The 10,642-nt window shown below is 39.9% G+C and overlaps 1 long non-coding RNA gene across 1 annotated transcript; it reads right to left on the bottom strand.

Moving 5' to 3' along the window:
- Positions 1-6,556: 6,556 nt before the first annotated feature.
- On the bottom strand, positions 6,557-7,350 carry LOC147634435 (uncharacterized). The gene is made up of 3 exons (XR_015266726.1): positions 7,272-7,350; positions 6,836-7,180; positions 6,557-6,751 (listed from the first exon to the last, which is right to left on the bottom strand). It is a non-coding gene; the product is annotated as an uncharacterized LOC147634435 (long non-coding RNA).
- Positions 7,351-10,642: the final 3,292 nt, after the last annotated feature.

The following is a 10,642-nucleotide window of genomic DNA, read 5'->3' as shown; positions in this document are numbered from 1 at the left end:
AAATTCTCCTATCTCTTTCAAAGTGGTGTCCCCACCACTAGGTAGAAATCTTCTTTTATCTAAACATTGTTCCGAGTCCCTTATTTCATGTGTTTGGCTTGTTTTGTTGTGCCTCCAAAAGTTCTATTATTCTAAAGATAATTGGCCTTATTATCCTAAGTTCATGCATCCATATACCTCTCATATTATATGAACCTTCGAATTTCTTATTCTATACCCCATGTAATATGGCACTTAACAAATTGTCATGGAAAAACGTAAGGGAATCAATCCTTTATGTAATCTAAACTATGGTAGTAATTTCATAATCTTATTGTCTTGTAGAATACCTCTATCATCATGCACATTACTTCACATGAATCTTGCACCAATCCTCTTTTATTTACTCATAGAAATACTTGTTGAATTCAATTATCTTTAACCCTGCTATCCCTATTTCTTGACCTAATTTTTGCTCTAGCTCATGATTCCTTGTAGCCAAGGGTGGGCTTGATGTTCCTCTTGAATTAGGGGACCTCTTCTTGATTAACATGGAAGGACTCATGTCCTTCTTGACACTTTCTATATAAAAAAAAACTTTATCACAATCTCTGGCTATAATTATGGCTTCTGAAATAGAGGATGGTTTTACATTCTTGATGAGGTTATCCAAAGGTAGATTAAGCTTCCAAATGAATCGATGGAGAAGAGTTACCTCATCCATCTCTGGAGCTAATCGAAGAATTTTAACAAAAGTTTGGTGGTATTCTTTTAGGGTTTTCCTTTGTTGGAATAGCTCTAAAAATTCATTGATTTTATCCTCTCTAAATCCTGGAGGACAAAGCCTTTCTCGAAGGTGTAATTTCATGGCATCCCATAACTGGTTTTGGTTCCCGTGGTTAGATTGACAACAGTGCTTTCAACTAATTTGGCATTTCTTATGACTTTTAGACAAGCAAGGGTGAACTTGCTTCTTTCATTGTATCCATGAAAAGTTTAAAAACTATCAAATACTTATCATAGCGCGATATCTAAAAGCACTCTGGATTAATATATCTGAGATCTTCATTTTTTGAGAATTACACATCTGGTGCCTTGGGATTGACACATCCAAAGATTATCAGGATTAACACATCTGAGATGATTAGTTTTCTCAAAAATTACACATCTAGTTTCTTTGGGATTAACACATCTAATAGCATGATCCTCTGGGAATTACACATCCAAAGTTAGACCCATGTTTGTCTGAGATGGGTTCAAGATCTTGGATGATTGTCCTAGTGTAAAGCATCCAATGGATGGCATTCACACGTCAACTATCCAAACTTTAATGGAGTTATAATCTTAATAATTTATAATATGCAAGTTAATGAGATATATCCTGAAAATTTCTCTAAACAAAGTTTCGGTCTATCCTTCTAGTCATTCAGTCTCTCACTAGTTTCTTAATTTGATCGCCCTATGTTTTTCCTCAAAAGGTTTTCTCCCCAATCCAATTTCTCAAATTTATTGTACAAATATCTTGCATGTGCATCCCCAAGATACAAGAACAATTTCATAGGATGATTGTCTCAACATGTGAGGATATTCAAACCACTTCTATGGCTAGTAGAGATGATTGATTCACCCTCATATGATAAACAATCACTTATTTTAATCCCTTGACAGTTAACCTTTGAAAAACAAATCCTAGGAACTAAGATTGGCTCTGATACTACTTGTAAGGTTCCCCCCTTCCAAAAATAGGAGAAACACTTAAGATAGTCCACCAAGTCTTATCTTGGAGAAAATTTCCTACTCATCGACACCTTGATCATGCAAAGATTCAAGGATATGATTCATGGGTAAGACCTAGTTCTATCCCGCAGGGGGAGCATGGTCTTCTAAAAATCAAATCACCCATAGGGTAATTGATCATAATTTGGGCAACTACTAGTCTTGATTCCTAGAGACAATGTTTTTTTTCCTCATCCATGCAAGGCACAACCCGCTGGCCTAGTCTTCTAGAATAGAATTGTCCGAGAACCTATTTATCTAATGTAGGGCTTTCACTTAATATGTTTGAAAGCTACCCAACTAATCGGGTCCACCCGTCCGTAGGATGGTGCCATCGGGGCATTCCCTCCTCCCACTTTCCACCCTACTCACGCGTCAATTTGTTTTCTAATTAATCCTACCACACTGTTTGACATAAACAAACATGTTCCTTAATTAAGGCCCTTTTCACAAGGTTTACACAATACAATAATGCCAAGATAAGATTTATGAAAAAAAATTTATACATGAATCAATTTCATACAAGCTAAACCAACTCTCTTATTCTTTTCCTTTATACCACCGATGATCTAGAATTTGGCCTTCCAGCCTCTACAGATGCTGGGCAAAATCCTACGGGACCATACACCTCATCGTCGCCTGCTGCTGCTGGCAAGGACTCAAGCCGGCCTGTCGCCCTCTCAGGCTCCATCGCTCGATCCTCTCGCCCCTCAAAGGGATGTCTGTGCACTAGGGTGGGCTAATTCACTACACTAGCCTCGGCCCTCAGAACTAGGCAGCATCACAATCACTCGCCTTAGTCGGCGAACCTCATTCTCCCAATGGTATGAGGGATACCATGGACCAACTCCGAGCCTTACTAACATCTCCGCCGTCCGGCTATACAAGCACAAGAACGGGGTAGCGTCAAGGCGGCAGGGAGAGTTGTACCTATATCTTAATTTAACCAAGATAACAATCCATTTACTCACTAAACCATAGGACTAGAATCCATGTTACCTTTTCTTAAGAAAATGATCCTTTTCACAAAGATTTTAGCATTTCAACTTGAGATTGCGATAAGACATTCTTTATTAAGGCATATGCTGTTGTTTAAAAGAATACAAACTTTAAATAGTAAATCAATCAAATAGATCTTTAACTCTACAATTAATAGAGAAGCCGGGGCCATACCTGAACCCCTAAGAATGATATATAATTGAAAAATAAAATATGTATATACCTTATAGAAATTTATCGTTTATCGTTGCCTTTTCTCATTAACAAGAGCTTTAGAACTTGACATATGAGAATAGAGTCTTCTAATACCTTGTCTTACGATTGAAATCATCCAATCATCCCCAAGCTTTATCTCCTCTTACTCGTACTGTGACTCTTCTCTCTTTCTAAGGTCTATGGCAAAATAGCATTATCTTACACGGCTATGGCATACTATTCTTTCTCTAAAAGAAAAGCTATGGAGTTTTGGTCTCTTCCTCCAAAGAAAGACCATAGCAATCTAATCTTCTCTTCTAAGATATTAGATAAGAATGAAGGGATATATACATCTCAAGCTCTAGGATTACCTTGAGGCAGTATACTTGTTGCCTTCTTACAGTTTTCCCTGTGTAGAGACCCTAACAGAATCAGCAAATTGTTTCATCCATAACTCTTTGATAATAACTCAGAATATGGTCAAAAGAATCAGAAGATATCTAGTCTACAAGTCAACGCGGGTAGAATAGGCAAAAACGTCTGTATATAGCCACAAATGCGCCATCTTTAGAAACGCGTTGCTTTTCTACATTTTTAGTATGCATGGACTCTAAATATGTAAAAGTACTCTAAATATAACCTCTTATCACCTAATTCGAATTTCTATTTTTGGAGATACTTATCTCTTAATAGAACTATTCTTAACTTCTTATTTCTTTTAGGATTTTTGGAGCTAATATTTTTATTCTAACACTTTCCTAATGTTTCTAGCCTTATTGTCTCACTCTTCTCTAAGTGCACTCTCTTTCCTGTTGGAATTAGGGTTGCAGGAAAGCACACAAAGCTTGGAGGATAAGAAGCAAGAATGCACACAACACAAAGTGTATTAGATTGTGTCAATGTACAAAAGATAAGTTAGCCCTAGAATAATGGGCGTATATACAAGCCGGGGGAAAAAACCTCCTAAAGAGGGAAAAAGTGCCCCGGCGGTCCTAAGTGTGTTCACACATATCACTTCCTATATATATGGCAACAAATCCCCCCTGGGAGTGATGGTGTGAACGAGAGCTGGCACTCATGTATAGGGGAGTGCCATGCCCGAAGTAGATCAATCCACAAAGGGGAGCAAGCCCAAAGCTTTGCGAAAAGCTTCGAACTTCTCACGAGGAAGCGCCTTTGTGAAAAGATCGGCGAGGTTGTCCTGTGTTGGCACATAGGCTAAGCTGATCTCTCCTGCTCTGACATAGTGATAATGCACCTCAATGTGCTTTGTGCGAGCATGAAAAACTGGGTTTCTCGCAACTACTAATGCGCTCTGATTGTCAGTGAAGATAGAGGTGGCAGGCTCCTATCCACAACACCCAAGTCAGCCATAAGCCGTCTGAGCCACACACACTCAACCGTAGCTGTGAAAGCTGCCCTGTACTCAGCTTCACAACTAGAAGTGGCCACAGTAGGTTGCTTCTTGCTCAACCAAGATATGCATGAGCTACCGAGCATGAAACAAAAACCACTTGTGGACACTCTTGTGTCATAGCAACTAGCCCAATCTGAGTCCAAAAAAGCATGCAAATCTGGCGGCAAACGATCCCCCTTTGGGATAAAATAGCCCAAGATGTATGGTGCCACTCAAGTAGCAAAAGATGCGTTTAACTGCCTTCCAATGCTGAGACCCTGGGCTATGCATAAACCTGCTCATCTGTGAGACTGCAAACTGAATGTCCGGCCTTGTAATGCATACATAAATGAGGCAACCAACAACAGCTGTCTGATAGAGTGTGACATCAAAGTGATCTCCAGCATCATGAAGACTTAACTTCAAACCTGTCTCCATTGGAGTAGCAATAGGCTTGCAGTCTTCAAGGCCAAATCTCCGCAACAATGTCTCAATATACTTTGTTTGACACTCGTTTGACAGAGGGTGGCCACGGAGCGAGCCAATTTGCAAATTATTTTCAAATCAATACGAGATGCGAGCAGTTTCTTGTCATGTATCCATTGAAAGTGAGCAAGAATGACACATGACATACCAAAAAAAAAAGCAGGCTTACTACATGACATGCCATACCACCTTCAAGACATACCACCTTCAAGACAATGTATTCAAGACACAAAATAAAAGCAGGCTTACTACATCCACCAAAAATGCTACATCCAAACTGTCTTTAAATAAAAGTTCAAATATCACGCTACATCCACCAAAAATGCTAATATATAAAATGTCTTCTGTATCCACCAAAAATGCTACATCGAAACTGTCTTTAAATGTCTTTAAAAAAAAGTTCAAATATCACGCTACATCCACCAAAAATGCTAATATCCAAAATGTCTTCTGTCTTCACAAAAAATGCTAAGATCCAAAATGTCTTTAGTCTTCTTCAAACTGCAAAAAAGTAAGAAATTAATGAACATTGCATTTATAGAGGATTATGGGGTATTAAGAGTGCCTTGTCTTATTAATTTGGGAATTACCTTTGTAGAATATGGCTCCAATAGCTTATTATATATGCGATGGTCCTTTTCAAAGATAATAACATTACGTTCCATGACCGCTGCAATAAGTCCAAGAGTTCCAGTCCCAGCAAACAAGTCAACAATAGTATCCCCTGTCTTTGAAAAGAGAGATACTATGTACTTGCATAGCCTCTGCCCTCTTTGGCAACCACCTCTCCAAGGCTTTCCCTTTCGTTTTACCATATCCTCTTCAGGAACACTACATAAACACAGAGATGAGAGACCCAAAAACCTAAACCCTAAATACATAGACATTGTTTTTAATCACAGATCCAGAGTCGATCCCTTACATATCTTGAATGAGGTCTTGTTCCAGATCTAATTCACTCCCAAGATTTTGCTCTTCCACCTTATCTCCATACATCCATAAATACTGCCTTGGTGTACTTGAGCGTACAAAAACAGATAGAATAAGACATGCAACCTGTAATGAAATCCATTCAAATAGTAGTGAATTCCTTAGGCTATAAGTTGAAATAGACATAGACATAAGAATTTTTGTAGAAGAGAAGTGTGCAGCTACCTTTGTTACGAGTTGTCCCATCTTCTTTCCCACTGGTGGAGTGCATTTGACCACTTGTCGATGAAAGACCACAAATCCTCTAGATGTTGCCTCATGCTCTATCTTCACTCCTTCTTCCGTTGTATAAAGGCATGTTATGAAGCCATGATCATTAAGACAAAAGTCTACAAATTGAAAAGTTGCCTCATATAGACTTTCGCTAACCACATTCCAAGGTGGCACTCTGTGTCCCAAACAACCCTCAACAACGAGGTTTGAGGGGAAGTCTACAAACACCATCTCCACACAATAGTCAGTCCTTTTCCCATGGACTTTTCCTTTATTACAAAGCACATTCATGGCTTCCAAAACATGTTTGAATAGAGGGGATGGCCCTTCTATGTTCTTACAGTCCCTTGCAAGGTCCTCGATGGAGGTATTGAATGCATATACCATGCCTGCGAATTCCCACAATGCAAGAAGAAACACAGAAGAAGATTGATTGGTAAGAGAAAAATATTTATCACCCCAATAAACATACACTACTGTTAGCGGCATGATATCACCTTTCAAAGGTGCTGGTTGGATCATAGACGAGGCTACATGTACATTGCCCGAAGTACTTGTTGTTTGATGTACTTCTCTTTGTCTCCTATTTGCATCCAATGCTTGACTCACTATATCCCTCCCTAGGTTAACTGGTAGAGGGTGCATTCTAGATGTAGAGGCTATAGATGTGGCATGAGAGCTCGTAGAGCAGCCACGTACTGCAGTCAATGGTATACTCTGCACAAAGACAACTTATGGTTATAAATTACCTCATCAAAAAACTTTATCATCGTGCAAAAATCAGAGACAACTTATGGTTACCTCATCAGAACCCTCCACTATGGTCATCTTAGCCAATATAGCTAAGTGTTGATCATGTAATTGAATTTCTTCATCTGGCACAACAAACCTCTCCATGTCTAGCCACCAGGGGCATCTTGTCTTTTCAACACTTGATAGAGGCTAACCATGCATTTCAAAAATAGATAACATACGTTTTATCATCATACATACATTTTATCATCATGACCATGATTACAGAAAACACTTACTCTCCCAAGGTGCAGATCCGCATATATATATCGTGGAGTATCCTCGCAAATCCATAACAACACAAGAGGTGGTATGGCCTGTACTACACCACTATCCACCTCTTTCAGCAGCCATCTAAATTCCAAATGGAAAGGAAAACTAAAGTCAATAGGCTATATAAGAAGCATAAGGAGAAGAAATAAAATTGACCAAGTTTTTTTTTTACCTATAAACAACTCGATGTGTTGCAGAGCGTAGCCCTTTTTGTGTGTCCATATCATTGCTAAATTTTATATCCCCCTGATGAACTCTGAAAGCTTTTTTGAAATACTTTCGTCGATGAAAGACGACATAGTTTATAAAGGAATTAATGGAAGGTAAGGAGATTCTATCACAATTTTCAATCTCCTCCAGAAGCTTGGAGCCATAAGAACTTATTTGTAGCCAGAACACAAATGAATGTAGCCACTCTCTAGCTTTTGCTTTGTAGCCACTCTCTAGCTTTTGCTTTGTCTTTAGGCAAGTACTCTATCTCTCGAATGCTAGCTTGTGAATTATCCAACATTCGAACTAAGAATGCCTTATCTTCATCCCTAACTTGTGCAGCCCCAATCATGTTCAGTTTCTCTTCTGTCGCAATATGGGTCCCCTGCTGCATGCCAAGGAAGTGACAAAACAGCACGCCAAAAGTATTCTCCATTGGCAGGGTCTGCTATGCGGGCAAACTTTCCCACCCTATTCTTATACAGAATTTCTACCTCTCTTATCACCTTAGCCCTTCCGTCTACATCCATGCCCTTAGCCTTGTCCTCGTGCAACTATCTTCTACAACCATTTTCTACGACTATCCTCTGCAGCTAGCTGTCGTCTACAACTATCTTCTTCTACAATTATCACCTGCAAATATCCTCTGCGTGTTTGCAAGCATGTAAGTCCCCCTCTCTCTATCTCTCTGTGCTTGCAATAATGTACTGCTATTGATTACAATCTGGATTTTTTTATTTAATGGCCAATGTAAAAACTCCTTCTCTACAATGACTATGATGGCATAGTCATGGCTCTGCAGATGAAGTCTCGAGATAGCTCTGTAGTGGCCATGTTTAGCTCTACAGTGGCCATATTGAGGATCAAAACATGTCTATGTAGGGCCTCCAGGATCAAGTGCGCTGAGCGCACTTGATCCTGGAAGCTCTACAATGACAAGGATGGCATAGTCATGGCTCTGCACATGCAAGTCTCGAGATAGCTTTGCAGTGGCCATGTTTAGCTCTCTGCTTGTAATAATGTACTGCTATTGATTACAATCTGGATTTTAATGGCCAATGTAAAAACTCATTCTCTACAATGACTATGATGGCATAGTCATGGCTCTGCAGATGAAGTCTCGAGATAGCTCTGTAGTGGCCATGTTTAGCTCTACAGTGGCCATATTAAGGATCAAAACATGTCTATGTAGGGCCTCCAGGATCAAGTGCGCTGAGCGCACTTGATCCTGGAAGCTCTACAATGACTATGATGGCATAGTCATGGCTCTGCACATGCAAGTCTCGAGATAGCTTTGCAGTGGCCATGTTTAGCTCTACAGTGGCCATATTGAGGTGTAAATTTTCTGCTGGATCAAGACATGTTTATGTAGGTCCATGTTGACATGTTTATGTAGGTCCATGTTTATGTAGGTCTGTCTATGTAAGGCCTCTAGGATCAAGTGCGCTGAGCGCACTTGATCCTGGAAGCTCTACAATGGCTCTGCAGATGAAGCCTCCAGATAGCTTTGCAGTGGCCATGTTTAGCTCTACAGTAAGTAGCCATGTTGAGGTGTCTATGTAAGGTGTAAATTTTTTTACTAGATCAAGACATGTCTATGTAGGGCCTCCAAGATCAAGTGCGCTGAGCGCACTTGATCCAGGAAGCTCTACAATAACCATGTTAGCTCTGCAGATAAAGCATAAGCCAATGTTTAGCTCTACAGTGGCCATGTTGAGGTCTAAATTTTTTGATGGGCATGTTGAGCACTTATTTTTAATAAAAACATAGACATCTTTTGCTAATGTGGATGCCTCCATGGATAGACAAGACATGCCTGTGTAGGGCCTCCAGGATCAAGTGCGCTGAGCGCACTTGATCCAGGAAGCTCTACAATAACCATGTTAGCTCTGCAGATAAAGCATAAGCCAATGTTTAGCTCTACAGTGGCCATGTTGAGGTCTAAATTTTTTGATGGGCATGTTGAGCCCTTATTTTTAATAAAAACATAGACATCTTTTGCTAATGTGGATGCCTCCATGGATAGACAAGACATGCCTGTGTAGGGGCCTCCTAGATCAAGTGCGCTCAGCGCACTTGATCCTTAAAGCTCTACAATGACCATCTTGTGCCAGTACGTGGCCATCTTTAGCTATACAATGAAGAGGAGGAGCCAGTAGACATTCATGGTCTTGGCCCCACACACAAAATACAAACGCAAGGAAAAAACGCACATTTAAAAAACGTAAAAGAACATACTCTCTTTCGGGCAGGTGATGCTCGGGCAGGTGATGCCCTTTGTCGTGAGGGTGAGAGTTGCAACATGAGCGCAGCAGACATCTTCATCTTCAACGTTGTTGAGAAAACTAGAGATAGTAATATATAAATAGAAAGACAGAGCAGCTCCATTGTATCTTAAGAGGAGGGTGGTCTGAGAGTAGCTTGAGGGTGAACTAATAAGAAGCAATGGCAACCTAATAAGAAGCAATGGCAAAACAGGAGAGGTGCTATCTTTTCAAGATGTCCACAACTGGCCCTGGCTCTGGCGTTGATATTGTCAATAGAATGGATGCTGCGGGGGATCGAGACCTTCGACATTCATGGGTTTGTTTTGATCATGTACACCGAGTGGAGAATGATTGGCACACAATGGGTGCACATGTGTATGATCACACGTATGTTTTAATTTTTATTCTCTTTTCAAAATGAAATGACTGTTCGACTGAGTTGTTACAATACAATAATCTTCCAAATACTCTTCTTGCAGGATTGGAGAGCTACTCACAATTGCAACTTGTGAGTTTAGAGAGGAGGATGAGACAGCACAGATAATGTTTTGGGAAAATTTGAATGCAGTTATGATCGACCATACTGGGAAATCAGCAAACTTTTTTGGCTTCATGGCCGACGAAGCAGGTGCAAATTGGAATGCTATTAGGTCAGTATATAACAATGGAGATGAGATGGTAGGAAAGGAGAGATCTTGCCTTTTTCATTGGAAGGACAATCTTCGAGTGCATACACAAAAGTATATATATGCTCAACATATGGAAAAACACAATGAAATGTGTGAGAGGTGGAGGACTGCACCAACCAAAGAGGATGCTTTAGTGCAATTCCGTAAGATACGTGCATGGTGGGCAACAGGAAAGGCAGCAGACAGAAACATTCCCAAGCTAGATAGTTGGCTTAGTTGGTGGCACTATAGAGCAAGTCGTTGGGGTCATTTTATTATTAAGGTATGTTATGTATGTTTTTTTTTTCTATGAACTTAATTCAATAGAAGTAATTAAAAAACCTACTGGTTTGGGTTTATCTTTGTGCAATGGGTTTTCAATGAACAGGATGGTGAGC

Source organism: Cibotium barometz, chromosome 10 (genome assembly GCF_041138505.1).
Source record: "Cibotium barometz isolate CiBa-2024 chromosome 10, ASM4113850v1, whole genome shotgun sequence".
Lineage (NCBI taxonomy): Eukaryota > Viridiplantae > Streptophyta > Polypodiopsida > Cyatheales > Cibotiaceae > Cibotium > Cibotium barometz.
The sequence above is the reverse complement of the archived record's forward strand: the minus strand, read 5'-3'. Positions and strand labels throughout refer to the sequence as shown.